The sequence below is a fragment of the Electrona antarctica genome (genome assembly GCF_951216825.1).
Source record: "Electrona antarctica genome assembly, chromosome: 21".
Classification (NCBI taxonomy): Eukaryota; Metazoa; Chordata; class Actinopteri; order Myctophiformes; family Myctophidae; genus Electrona; species Electrona antarctica.
Genome location: NC_136802.1, coordinates 28,694,008 through 28,709,202, shown reverse-complemented (window position 1 = coordinate 28,709,202; position 15,195 = coordinate 28,694,008).

Below are 15,195 nucleotides of genomic sequence, written 5' to 3'. Positions count from 1 at the left end.
TCCATAATGTCATTCATGTTTTTGTTTAAACGCTTAGCACCTCAACCGCAAAATAATTCTAACATTATTTTTGTTTTTTAATGATTGAGAAGTTTATTTTTTTGTGGTTAAGTGGTTAAATGGTTAAGTTGAAGGGAAAGGGGTTGATAATATAAACTCAAGTAGGAGTGAGTAACAAATCCCAACATTGTCATAAATGTAAACATCTCGTATACCTGGCGGCAAATCTCTCAGAAAGAGACACAAATCTAAGTCAAGAGTCAAATCCAATTATTGTTGATTCAAAGTCAAGACTTTTGACAGTCGAGCAAATAGTCTTAACTGGAGCTTGGGAAATGCTATTGTTATGTTATTGTTTTTTAACATTATACTGTAGTTATTTAGTTAATATTAACATTTTATTAAGGCGTCTATGTTAATTCACTTCAGCTATGCCACTAATTTATTGCTATTTTAACTCAAATGCTGCATGACATTTAAGAGGTCATTTATTAACATCTGAAGCTTTAGGAAACTCTTATTTTTATTATTTTCTATTATTATGCAATCAGACTTACTGTTACGGGAGCTTAAATCGCTTTTTTACCAATGCATATCGGGCGTTTGCTAGACAGCTGTGCAGTCTAACACGTGGCTTAATGAATTTAGAGTAGAAATCGGTATCGATATTTATGTCATCGTCAAGTCTTTGTCATTTGAAATCCTTGCCGGGGGAGAAAGAAAGACGAGAAAAAGAGAAGCTTTTTAAGAAACAGTTTTGCGATCGTGTTTCAAACATCCGTCACCATCGGATAAAGTTCAGTCACGTTATCGTGTTATACAGTCGAATCCAGGACACTACACAGGGGAATACTTTCTCTTGGAAGCTTCATAGCCGACTTAAGACCCTTCATAAGAGCCTTCATAGTCTAAGACCCTTCATAAGAGCCTTCATAGTTTAAGACCCTTCATAGCGTGTCCCGTTTAGCCTCATGCGTACTGCAAGGAAGTGGAAGGTGTGATTTTAAACCACCATGTCCTCAAGATGACGCAACTTTTTTTTCCGAATGAACTCTAGAACTACGGACCCAAATATGAAGAGAAAGCGCTTTTCATTTTCTTTGATAAAGAACAAATGAAGGACACCACTTCAAAGAGACGGATTTGACAACATATTTTTTTTCTCCTGCACGCCATATGAAGATCACATCTTTGGGAAAACAATCTTTTTTGAAAAAACAGACGCAAGACCAGCTGTTTCCCGATACCAACCCACCCCTTTTGTTTAGTTTTTTTTTTTTTTTGTATTGTTCCTGTTCGGGCCAACAAGGAGAAATATTTTTCACTTGAACTGAAGAAGGCCTTTTTTAATTATTATTATTGTTTTGTGGCGATTGAGCGCTGACGACGAAGATGGCGCCATTGAGGAAGATGCAAGCAGCCTGATCCCCTTGACAGGAGGAAGTATGCCAGCAGCACCCCCTACCTCCACCTCGATGCTACTACATATTACACACACACACACACACACACACACACACACACACACACACACACACACACACACACACACACACACACACACACACACACACACACACATCCCAACACAGCCATCAATGAGCAATCCTCGAAATCCATTTAAACGGCTCACGAGCAAGTACACCCTCACTGGTAGCGTCTGAATTTGTTTTGTTTTGTTTTGTTTTTGTTTTTAAATCTCAAAGTCGAGACCGGAAACTTTTGGGTCCAACGCCCACACAGGTTCCCAACCTTTTCCCGGGTCAAATCACACTTCAATAGCGTTTGCGGCCACGGCAGCCAAATTACGATAATGATCAATCGATTGTCTTGCGGCTTTGATCAATGGAACTAACATAGAAGTTCCTATTTACTGGTATCACAATAAAAAATAAAAAAAGGTTTTTAAAGAAACAAATAATACCTGTTGATTTTCTTTACAATATTGCTTTAATAAAAACGTAAAGAGTGTTGCCAATTATTTGGTGATAGTGGGCCCTGGTACGCAGGTTGGGAACCGCTGCTGCATTAGGGTCAAACACAAGTTGTTTGTCCACAATAACTGTGGGCAAAGTATTTGTGTTTTTGGAGTCTCTATCCACTGGTTGACAAAGTGCTCCATCAAACCTCTAAAGTGTGTCGTGAAACTGCACTGAATGCTAGCTTAGCATGTCTGCCTCCCGGTGCAGTGGTGCCCCTGTCTGTGTCAGTGTTTTAAGTCATCATTTCTGGCTCCCAAACAAAGAATAAAGATCGTCTCTCTCACACCCATGTTGCTCGAGCTCAAATTTATAGGTTATTATAGTCTTTCCAATGAATGGCGGAATGATACGTTGTATTCATGATTTGAACGTGGTCCGTCTGTCCCTAGCTGTGTCTGAACAGAAGTATATGTCAAAGCCTGTGTCTAAGACCATATGGCCGGCATGGGTCCACCACACACATGGGGCCGGCATAGGTCCACACGTGTTGTCAAATGAGGGTGTACCGAACCGTGATGCTGCGCACACACACGCACACACACAAACAAACAAACACAGCCCATCTTAAATAAATGTAAATCCGTTGCCTTTGATTGATTGCTCATTATAAGGTTTGATGTTATAACTAATCTGTCTTATTGCAACAGAGGACAGACATTTTGGTTTCACAAACTCTCCTACTTCACCAGAACATTGGGACTTTTGCATTTGGGGTTTACGGGTGTGCCGTACGTGAAACGTGTGTGCGTAAACCGAACCGTATAGTGTAAACCGACTGTCTGACGATAATATATAAATGTGTGACCCGAGTGTTATTATGATGGTTTGTATTGGGAGACGTCGGTGGTCAGAAGAGCTGCTTCATGTGTGTTTGTGTTCGAGGGAAGCGTGAAGGAAGATGGAATCAGGTCTTCCAGTGGTGGAGAATAATAACGTGTAGTGCATCAGAGCAGCTCTAAGCCTCTGCCTGATCTGAGCTAATATCTCTCCCCTGGCCAAGGGGATGAGTAACGTTTTATACTGTCAGTGGCATGGCCTTGCGGGCCTGTAATACTTTATTGTTCTCAGTGACATGCGGCCTTGGGGCTGGAGACCTATAAGCTATCATGGCTTGATCACAGATTGATTTCCTTCACAGAACCCGTATAAACGTTACTCTGCCCCCTTGAATACTTCCCAAGCACACAGACACAATGAAGAAACAATGCATTAACGTCATGTGGTTTTGTTCATGGTGTGTCGGAACTGTCTTTTATGCAAAGCGAATAACGACGACGTCAATGCTCCGTTCAGGTCGGCGCGACGCGGTAGGACAAAACTCGGGACGTTAGCGTTAAGACGGAAAACGTTCCGACTAGGGGAAACGAGGGTCAAAACTGAAAGTCACGTGGCTGGATATCAGCATTTTGATTGGCTCAAAGAAAGAAAAGCTTCCAGCCATCCATTTCAACGTAATGGAACAAATCACCAGGGTTGGGAAATCGAGTTGCGTCAAATTAAAAGTTGCGTGGAAACGGTTCCCCCATGTAGCGCCGACCTCACAGTATTGACCGGAGCGTTGGTCGTATATGAATCAACGGTTACATTTTCATTCACACTGTGGAGAGTGAAAACTCAACGGTACAACCGATGCCTTTCTCTGTTGGTTCCACTTGTGACCCCATTTAATACATTATCCTATTCCATCTCTACTCTGGGACCCCCAAAACTGTAATGTAACATCCTCTGTGTTACTGTAAGTAAGACAGAGAGAGTATAGGGTACAAATCAAACCAAATTGGTTCCACCACGTGTACACTCTCAGAGTTACAGACCAGTCCTGTTGGACTCCTGGCGGTCCCCAGACCCAGAAGGGATCTTGTTGACAACGCACATAAATTGCAACATATACATTCCTTACTATTGCAACGTATATTCTTTCCCCAGCAGAATGTTCAAAGGCAGCAGATGTGCGAGCTATAGATAACACATCGTTGTTATCGTCTCTGGTTTGGTTTAGCCACATTAGCAGCGTTTTGGTCACAAGCCCCCAACAGAGAAAAGCACGCGAATAAATCAATCGATTCTGCCAGTATTATGTCACATTATCTACCAACGGTCATCGCCACTGTTAAGCAACTCTGCACAGATCAACAACCCCCCCACCCACCCACCCACCCAACCCAAGAAAAGTCAATAGTTTCCAATTATAAAACGTGTCAATAATTTGACATGATCTAAAAGGGGACGAGCTGCTGTACATCGGTTCATAACACCGATCAAAAACAACAGGGGTTGGATTGATTTCTGCACGTTGCAGAACCAAGCGGTGGTATTTTGAGAGCCGTGTCACTTTGGAAGAACATCATTCATTGTATGAAGAACATTGAATAACATCATTGCGTGCTTGTTATTTTCTGTCCAGCCCTCTTTTCCATCTTCACTGTCCTTCACCTTTCTCCCTATCGAACAGCAACATCACGTTCCTAATATGCACAAAGCATCGTTCTGCCCTCAGAGCTTAGATGTTAGGATGCTGGCGGAAACCGTCCAGGATCTTAAGATGTTTCATCAGGATCGTAGATGTGGTGAGACCATCTTAGATGCTAAGATGTTGGGTTAATCATGATCTTAGACGTTAAGGTGAGGGGTTTATCACGATCTGAGATGTTAAGGTGGGGTGGTTCCATAGGGAGCACAGATTGTTATGGTGGTGGTTCCATCAGGAGGTTAGGTAGGCGTTGATGCCGTTGGCCGACTCTTACGGGTCCATTTGGTCACAGCCGATCTGTACCCTCTCGCAGAAAAATTAACAACGGACAACATGATTGTTTTTGTATCCACAGTAATCGTCTGAGACCCCCGAAGGCAGCCGGACGATCATACAGTGTGAGGTGACGTGTACGAAGTTTACGAGACCGATAGCTTTGGGAATTAACCACTTAGGACCCTGTACGTACAGTTGACCGGAGTCACCCAGGGCTCTATGCTAGGGCCTCTGATGTTTTCGCTCTACATCTATGAGCTTACAGCACGTTATAGATGATGTTGGACCAAGAATAGGGATGCTAGGGTTCAAGTGGTTTAACCCATTGAGAGCCGAGGCCAATTAAATACCTTCTAAATCAGTAGTTCTCAAAATATTCTCCTAATTCAAAATTACATTAACATTCAGCGTCTAACGAAACTTCTTTTTTTCCCCCCAAGTTCAAAATAGCGTAGTGTACAAGATCGCAGCGTGGCACGACGTGATGCGTTGTTAAGCTTGTATAGTTCTGCTATATTTTTTTAAATACGACACAATCTAAAATGACACGCATGCTTTCCCCGGGTTTGAATGGGTTTCATAATTTGACCCGTACTGTACAGTACTGTACCCCGCACATCCCTGAAGGCTCACGCTGGCGGCAGTGAGTGAAGAAACCAACATGGCTGCCGCCCAGCGCAGTGAGGTGTAAAACGAGCCCCTTTCCCTCCCGTTTAGCTGAAAGAGCTTGATCCTCTCACCTTCTGGACACAAAGACAGTACAGTAGTAGCTGTGTCACTGTACTTACGGTAACGTGACACATGCTCTGCTCAGGTTTCACCAACACTGTAGGCTCTCCTATCATGAATAATGACAGCATCGCAAGATAGATGAGAAGACAAGACACCCCCCCCCCCCCCAGTACGCACGCACGCACGCACGCAGGCACACACAGGCTCTTACATGCACACTCCAACATTCAAACGTACTCTTGTTGTCATCCCATAAATCCACCTCCCTTTGTCTCGGTGTGAAAGGAGAGCCTCCGGTCTGCGACCATCTGTCCAAGTTTTAGTATGGGGGAGCGCAGTGTGTGTGTGTGTGTGTGTGTATGTGTATGTGTATGTGTATGTGTGTGTGTGTGTGTGTGTGCGTGTGTGTGCGTGTGCGTGTGTGTATTGAACGGTCTTGGTTGATGGGAAATACAGAGTCCTATTTGAGCCGAATAGGGCAAAAACTGTCTCTTTTCAAACTTGCGACAACATATACCCTGCCCCAGCTGAGAGAGAGAGTGTGAGAACGAACACTAAAACCCATTAAAACCGGGAAGGCAATTGTGTCATTTTAGATTTGAGCTGAAGAAAAAAAAAACATTTTAATTTTCCCTATAGGGCTGGAACACAATATTTTGAGATGGGGATCGGCGGCCAAAAACATATAAAATATACATTTGGGAGGTCCTTGACATGAAAATGTTTGAGCACCATTGATATAGAAACATATTTTAGTTTTTTCAGAAAACTGTTATAAGGTTTAACTGTTGTAGAATCGGCACAAGGTCTTCTTGTCTTCATGGTTTAAATCAACACCATGGATTGGACTGTTTTGTTGGCCACTTTCAGAGAAAGGAGTGCACGTACATAAAAGGAATGTGTTGGCTAGAGTTTGGTTAGGCGGTTACGTAACTAGTGGAGAATCTAATTAAGAGGATAAATGGCTTACAAACACACACACACACACACACACACACAAACCTTTCGTCAATGAATGTGAACACATTCATTCATCCCTCTTTCTTTTCTCCTCTTTCTCCGTCATTCCCATATTTTTTTTTACCCAATGTGTTTTATTTGATTACATTTTCATTTTAGAAATCAACGGTCTGAACCTAAAAGGGAGGAAGTTGGAAAGAAAAGCAAATTGATTAAGATGTATAAAATACATTGTATAAATTATGTGCATTTCCACATCATTCAAGGTGGATCCTTGAGTTTTAAACGAAACATTGCTTTACAGTATATACGCTCTTAACCAATGAGTTAGAACAGGTTGCAGATTGCAGCTTTTAAAGACAGCTTTTCCTCTCAACTCCCTTTTTTCTGAATCTCTTACAACTTATTCTGCTGAAAGGCGATGAGATAAAACAGACTAAATGTACAAAAAAAACATGTCAATACCTCAATGTAGCGTGAACAAACACGCGTGTAAATGTTCTCATTTTTTGTCATGATGTTTCTATGTAAAGCACAACTGGGCTCTGGTGTGCACTGTGGTCACGTGACCTCGAGTTCCTCAGCCTCTGCAACGGCACAGTCGGACATTATAGAGCATAGTGGGTATGGTATTCTGGACCCACTGAAACCCAATCGGCCATTCATCTTTCCCATAGAGATTTGCAAAAAATATTGATATCAATTACTTTAAGCCTAGAATCTAGCCATCCAGGATCCTGGTTTATTTATAGAGCACCTTTCAGACACAAGTGTAGTTTCAAAGTGCTTTACATACAAGTAAAAAAGGAATTCACATAAATGCAGAAATTGAACAAGGATAAAAACAAAAGTAATAGCTTCAAATCTGGTCAGTAGAATTCGTTGAAATTAAAATAGAACATTGCATTCTGTGAAAAAAATGAAAATGAAAAATGCTAAACAAAGGTTATTTATTAAATGTTGTATATCATATAATTAAATATCCTTGTTCCCCACACACACACACATAATCAAAGGTTTTATGGCCATGAATCACCAGGATCATGGATGGCTTGATTCTAGACTTAGAATAATTGATATAAATATTTTTGTAAATCTCTATGGGGATAATGAACTGGAGAGTTTTCAGTGGGTCCGGAAAACCACGCCCACTGCTATGCTCTATTGCGTGTGAGATTGGATTTGGTACCTTCGTACCACCTGACCTGCTCAATCTAGCGCTGTCACAATTACACATTTAAGTCACACACAGATAATTGCGATTAACGATTTAATTGTCATTTAAATGACATAACCCTAACCCTTCAACCACTATAACCCGAAATACTTGAAATTTTAAATATTTTTGAAACATTTTTAACACAAATCTTGTCTGGGGAGGGTCCCTGGCACAAAATAATTCCAGGTGGGGGTCCTCGAGCCAAATGCATATTCACTCTGGGGTCCTTGACGTGAAAGAGGTTAATTTGGGAACCACTGCATTATTTAGAACACGCAAAAAGCGTCATGCTAAGCAGAAGGCCGTAGCTTTTATAAGTCGGATGTATTACAATACAGCAAGACACACTTTGGTTTCCAGTTGTGCTGAGTATTTGACCCAGAGCAGTATTGAACACATGTCTCTTTTTTGACCCAATCTTTGACCCATAGCAGTATTGAATACATGCCATTGTTATTGTTGTGGAATGATTTATTTTACTGTTCAGCCATCTGATGCGTGGGGGCAGAATTATGTGTAACACCCAGACATGGTCATTCAGTTGTCTGATACGTGGGGAGCATCATTAGGTGTAACACCCAGAACTGGTCATTCAGTTGGCTGACGCATGGGGGGCATCATTAGGTGTAACACCCACCCAGACACCCACCCATTTTACAATCCAGTTAGTGGATGCATTGATGTGTTAATCACATTGATGTTACAGCTGGAAAATGTGGGGCTGATTTTATTAATGTCATTTTCTGCTGTGTAGTCTAACCTAATGCGTCGTTATTAATCACTTGATCATGGATGTGCATTCAATTCTGCTACAAAAGCTGCCAAATAATTGTAGCAGAGTGAAGGAGGACTATATTTGTCTATGTGGTGGACTAGACATGCTGGGAAATTGAAATGCTCTGAGAAAATCTGAATTGTACTGAAGCAACAGAGTACTTGAGTAAATATACTTTCCACCACTGACATTGTAGCCCCCAAGCACCCGTCTCTTTCCCCGTCATGCCAAAGACCTATCTAGTTGTCAGGTATCACATCCAAAGTATATACTTTAGATTACATCCAAAGTATATACTTTGTTACATCGCTGAATCTCTGTGAGCTCAACTGAAAGACCTTACAATTCCAAAATGGACGAGCCCCCAAATTGACACTATACATACAACCAAAAAACTGAATGATGGCAATAACTGATGTGCCTGATCACATGGGGCGTGGAGGTCGAAAGATCCGCCGTTGTAGTAGTGATCTAAAGATTTTTAATTTTGCCTTTTTGAAAGTCGTCAGTCATTTGTCGCATATTATCTAATTTCACAAAAAGGAGGCAAACTAACCCCCCCCCAAACCACCAAGTTGCCGAAACACCTTTCAACACCACTAACGGGTCCAACTCAATGACCACACTGTAAAATCCAGAGACTTAACTCGGATACTGTAAGAATCTGTACACTCACTGAGTTAAAAAGAAATGACACTGACTATTCTATTGTGCCGTTTGTAAAAAATCAGCGTACTGTACATTGTTATGATTTTGCCTCAGGGTCACAAAGCTCCGGTAGCCACACCTCAACTCCCGTTTTACAAAAAAAATGTAAAAGGCTCTTTTGTGCTTAAGTGTCTGTCGATCGCGTCGGCTGACGGAAGTGTCCTTGGGTCGCTCCTACGCGCCGACGCGCTCGTGGGACGAGTTCGACAACGAGCCTTATGCCGGGTACGAGTTGGTTGTGTTTTTAACGTTTTAAACGTTTTTTAACGTTTTTAACGTTGGTGGCGTTTTGAAACGTGGCCCTTCCTTCGGTCCTTGATTTCCACCTCAGCTGTCGCACCGCTTCAGTCCAGAGCCTCACAATTAACACCTGTGCACGTTGTACGTTTATTATATCGTGCACCGTAAAATGAAGAGAGAGAAAAAAAAAGAAAGTAAACGATTGCAATTAGCACCCGGATTTGCTGCTGCAGAAGAGTGTGGTATAAAAAACACCCAGGTTTGTCTGTTTTAGAAATCTTTGTCGGTTACGTTGAACTTTAACGGACGCATGGTTAAAATGTAACCTCACGAGCTAATCACCAGCTGGACCACTGCTGATGTCATTGTGTTCATCGTGATGTCATTGATGATGTTGCTGTGTCCATCGGTAGCATGAACGTTCACTTCTCTACTTTGTGAGGCTCTTCGCTGATTGGGCACAGCTGGTGCCTGTCGAGGGGATAAATAATAATATGTTATGATGCCATTCAGAGGCATTTGGGGTTTTAACTGAAAATGTTTTTTTTTCTTTTTTTTAAGTTTATTTTTTATAAACCCAACTTTCCCGCTTATTCTCAAGCGGATGATTTGAGGAATGGTGTGTGAAAAAAAGAGAAAATATTTTTGTTATTTTTTATTTATTATCAATTCATTTTTATTATTATGATTATTATTCCAGAAGAGAGAACGCAGATGCTAATTGTTTTTTTGAGAAGAGATGCAAAACTATTTTAAATACAAATAATAACTTTTTAAAACAAACAAACGAAAAGGTGTTCGTCTGTTGAGAGATGTAATGGATGTGTTTCTGTTTCATTTGTTTCTTCATCCAGATGTGTGACTGTCTGTGAGGGGTGGGGCATGTGGAGGGAGTGTGTGGGGTTGGGCATTTGGAGAGGGTGGTCTTTGGCCTCTGATATACATATTCGGTGTGGCTAGGTTTACTTTGACAACACTTTCGACGTCACTCGCTCATATTGTACGCAACGATTTACAGCGGAGGTCTCCAGACGCAAATAATAATAATAATAATATATATATTTTTTTTAAGATCATTTTTGTTCCACCGAATACCAAACGGTATTCTCCGCTGTAAAATTCCATGAACTGTTCATGCAGTGACTAACTGCTAAAGGCCACTCGACAGTTCCTTACATAACGACTGCCGTTAATGAGTCATTAATGACTAATTAGACATGTGTTTGTATTGTGTTATGTAATGATGTATGACATAACAGGAGCTTCAAGGGCGGGGAGGAATTATAGAACAAATGCTGAGTGTTCATTTCAATGGTGGACAAATTAAATACTCTTTTAAACACTTCATAATATATTTTTGTAAGTAGGCACACCGCTGGCTAATTTTAAATTGACACTCAGAATTTGGAAAGCTTGTCATGGGAATGGGAACGGTAGTCGATAAAGCACTGCATACGATGCTCGGAGTAAACCTAGCCACAAAGACCTGACATGGAATTCAAAAAGCTATGTAATTTAAAGACCTGACATGGAATGACCAAATTCTAAAAGCTATGTAATTTAAAGACCTGACATGAAATGACCGATGTAATTTTCTGGCGACAAAGGTTAGTATTGTAAACCATTTTTAACTCTTTAGATTTTGTGCTTGCGTTTATATACATATAATCGTTGTATAGTGGACTTGTGTGCATTTTCAACATACCATTCCTCCCTAGTATATATATATATATACCATTTCCTTTGTAGTCTGGTTTAGTATTGTAGCTATCTCGAATACGACAAGGACCTTTTAACATTTACCGATATATTAACCATACTAAATGTATTATGCAACGGTATATCTATATTTGTGAAATTGTCGGAAACGGGAAAAACACCAATGGAAACCCAGTACTTTTGTGTGTAAACTGCTAATTATCTGTGACGTAGTTCTCTCTAAACTCTGTGATTATGGAAAAAGCATAGCTTTTTAGATAACTTTTCAGCTACTGTTGTGCAGTTTTTATTTTATTTTTTCTGTTGTAGCTTTTTCATTTAGTATTTTAACGGAGGGCTTGGTTGAGAGGACTAATATTGCACAATGAGACGCAAATTGTTAACGCAGAACTTTGCGAGCGTTTGGCGGCCTGCTGCTTGTCAGAAACTCTGTTGTTGACATTTGTTTCTTTTGTTTGTTTTTATTTCCGCCACTTTGTTTCGGAATATTTTTTTTCCTGTTTTGAATGATTTGCTTTGTTACTGTAGGTGTCGTTTAAAAAAAAGAAAAAGCTCAGTAAGAAATGCATGCCTGGTTGTTACAGTACATTAGACTCTGTAGTCCAACAGATAGGTTTGTGTCTCAAAGAGAAAATAATTCCTACCGGGAAGGAGAGAAAAAAAAGACAAAAAGAACAAGAAAATAAAGGTGGGTCGGGTGACATGTGTTTGATTTACACATCAGGACCAAAAAACAAGCAAGACAAACTACAGTAAGACTAGCAAACACACACATATCCTCACATGATTACAATTAGGGATGGAGCTTGTTATTTTTTATTGATAACGAGCACCTTATCTATCAGGGTTATCGAGCCAGGTTCTTTATATCGAGACCACTATCAAGCCTTTTCTATTATTTTGTGGAAAATAATATTGACGTCAATAACGTCATTGACGCTGTGTACCGTCACTTCAAACGCGTAATTTTGTTTACCCGGGCAGGGCTGGTTGGCAGGTATCAATACACATTTAGACCGACATGTTGTGCCAGCATGGGTGAATAGATTTATTTCTTGATCGCCTCTTGTCTTGATTGCTTGTTATCTGTTTTTTTCCCGGATATCGGGTTTCGAGCTCCATCCTTAATTATAATCAGTATAGTGGCTATGAAAAATAACGTTAGGTAGGAATGACTATTATTATTTTGAAAAATGACAACGTTAGGTATAGGGAAGACACTACATTTGGCTTTGCTTTGCAGTTTCATACATGCAGATGTGCAATGTAGGTAGCTTATAGTAACATCTTATGTCAGCCCATCGAGTTTACAATCTGGCATTAGGAAGTGTGTTTTTATTTGTGTCTACAGTCATTATACTCTTGTAATATTTTGCATCCTTTGGTGTTGAGAATCAACACATGTGCGGCATTTCTTCACCAAAACTGGTTAGTTTTCACCAAAAATAGTTGGATTTCACCAAAGCTGGTTAGTTTTCCAGTGTTCCACACATAACTCTGAAGTAGGGCTGGGCAATTAGGCAAAGTAAATAAGTAAAAATATATAGAAACTTTGAAAATAATATAGGTTAAAGGAGCATTCAGTGATTTGGAAAACCACCCAGTCCGCCCCGGTAACAAAATGTGCACATGCACGCTCTACAGTGGGGGGAAGTGCAACAGGCCAACAGCATGTGCACCAAGGCCTGCCCCCACTCGATCATGATTGGAGGAAGGCCCCTCTCATCCTGATTGGATGAAGGATTTGCCACCCGCCACCAAAACTGAAACTAGGGTTTTTTGACCCCAGGGGCTCACTGGGGACAGGGAGGAACTCCTTATATGGTCAGCACACTCTATAGTAGGGAGGATTATCCAGAAAAAAAGAAAAAATAAGTGATATTTGAATTAAGTCAAATCACTGAATATACCTTTAATCGAATACACAAACATTTGAATAGATTTTAGCATCAACTAAATCAATTAGCCTCATCAAAGAACACACCACAAAACCTACTTTTGAGCTTTTGAGCTTGTTGCGTCAGGGCCTTGATGTGACCGCTACGTTTTCGAGGTCATCTTAGCATGAATTTTCTGCCACCGCGGGTAACTCCATCTGTATAGGATGACAAAGCAACAGGTTTTGTTTGGTAGTCTAGAGACGGCCAAACACCAGTACACTTCCAATCACCACATTTAAGGCCTTTTCAGACGGGGGAGCGACTGGCGCGCCTAGTAATTCATTTTCAATGAGAGGCGTGGCGTTTATTTTGGACGCGCGGAGAAGTTGAGAGGCGATTTTAGACGCAAGAAATTGCAGCGTGTGTGCTCGTTTCGTGCAAGCGCCCGCCGGGCCGACTAGACCTGGATTGTGGTGAGCTTTTCTTTCACACTAAACGTGTCCCGCGCCACCTCGTGAGCACACCTGTTGCTGATCCAGGTGACGACGCCTGCGTCGCCTCGCTGCCCGTCTGAAAGGACCTTTACTACTTGTATCTATAGCACACTACTAGCTAGTGAACCTCCCTGTGTGACATGCCATTAAAGGGTCAATTATTAAAGGTGTAGGCCCTACACTGTAGGGCAACGGAAATGGTGGACATTTAATTTTGAAGTTTTAGCTTGAAACGCTGGCTCTGAAGTTTCTGAACCAATCAGAGCGTCGCATCCCTCCAGGCTATGGGGTCTCAAAGTCTGTGACTTCCTGCACGTGAATTTCGTTTGTAAACAAAGTGTCAGAGAGACATGGGGAAAAGCCAGCGGATTATTTCTAACCTATACACAACCTATATACATATTTTAGTGTGATGATTAAGTTTAAAACAAGTAATACACTGTCTGGATGTCATCGTGAATGAGATTAAAAACGGAGTAGTTCTTTAATCAAAACCAGCTGTGTGGAGGAGGACAAGAAGCATGGGAGTCAAACTGGTGAGCTTCATTTTTATTGGCTTTTATTGATGTGTATCTCGACACGTCATCACGCAGCACGTTTTCATTTTCAGGAAGTAATTAAAAACATATTTTTATGGACTTTTGATATACAAACACACTTTTCCCCCCCTCTTTATAGGAATATTGTTAAATTAGAAGAGTTGAGTTGGGTATGTCAAATGTATACTGTCCAATCAGATGAGGTCAAAGCGCACACATGCACGATTTTAAAGATTTTAACGTTTTTAAACTATTTAAACGCTTTTGATGATTTAAGTGCTGGAGTGCAACAATAGTCTGCTTGCCTATGGGCCACCACACTAATAACACAACAAGCCCCCCCCAGGGGGCAGGTTTCCATTGTGGTTCATTCATTGTACTCAATTCATCAGTAAGATATGCAACACAATACATACAATATGAGATATATCAGTAAAAAACCCATTAGCAGCAAAAGGCAGAAAAGGGAGGGCCGGGGGCAGAGGATGCTACTACCAAGGTGTTCAAAGGTTTTCTACTAAGCCCAGTTTGATCATTCATGCTTTTTGGTATTAGTTTAGACTAGTTTGGGTTAATTGGGACTGGGAGTGGAGGTCTTTCATGACTTGAGGTCGGTCATTCCACGTTTTGGTGGCAGCAACTCCAATGTTAGAGAGAGCAGTCACCATGCAGTCACCATGTCGACTTTTGGTGGACAATTTTGTAAAAAATCAATTTTGCCACGACATACTGTATAGGAACATACAAAATGAGTACACCAGAGAAACACAAAGAGATTGTGACTGCAACAGGTTTGTAACTGTTATGTGTACAAATTTTGTACACTCCACAGTTAAGGTGGGACCTTTATGGTGGTTCTTGCAAATGAAACGTTGGAGAACCACTAGTACTAGTGGGCTCCTAATGTGCCATATGTGTTAAATAGTAGTAAATAAGTGTCATGCATATTCTGAAGAAAACCTCGACATTCTTGACTTGATATTCAGTAATTGGGTCTTGTGCTCAAAATAAGAACATTATAATGGTGTGTAAAACAGAAAACGTACGATTTTCCACGGACAAGACCAATTCTTTGCCATGGTCACATTTTGTCTACGGACATATTGATGACCCCTTAGAGAGGGGCTGAACTTCCCTAAAAGGGCAATTTTAGCCTAAAATAATCGCAAAAAAACTGCTGATCTACAATCACGTACTAACA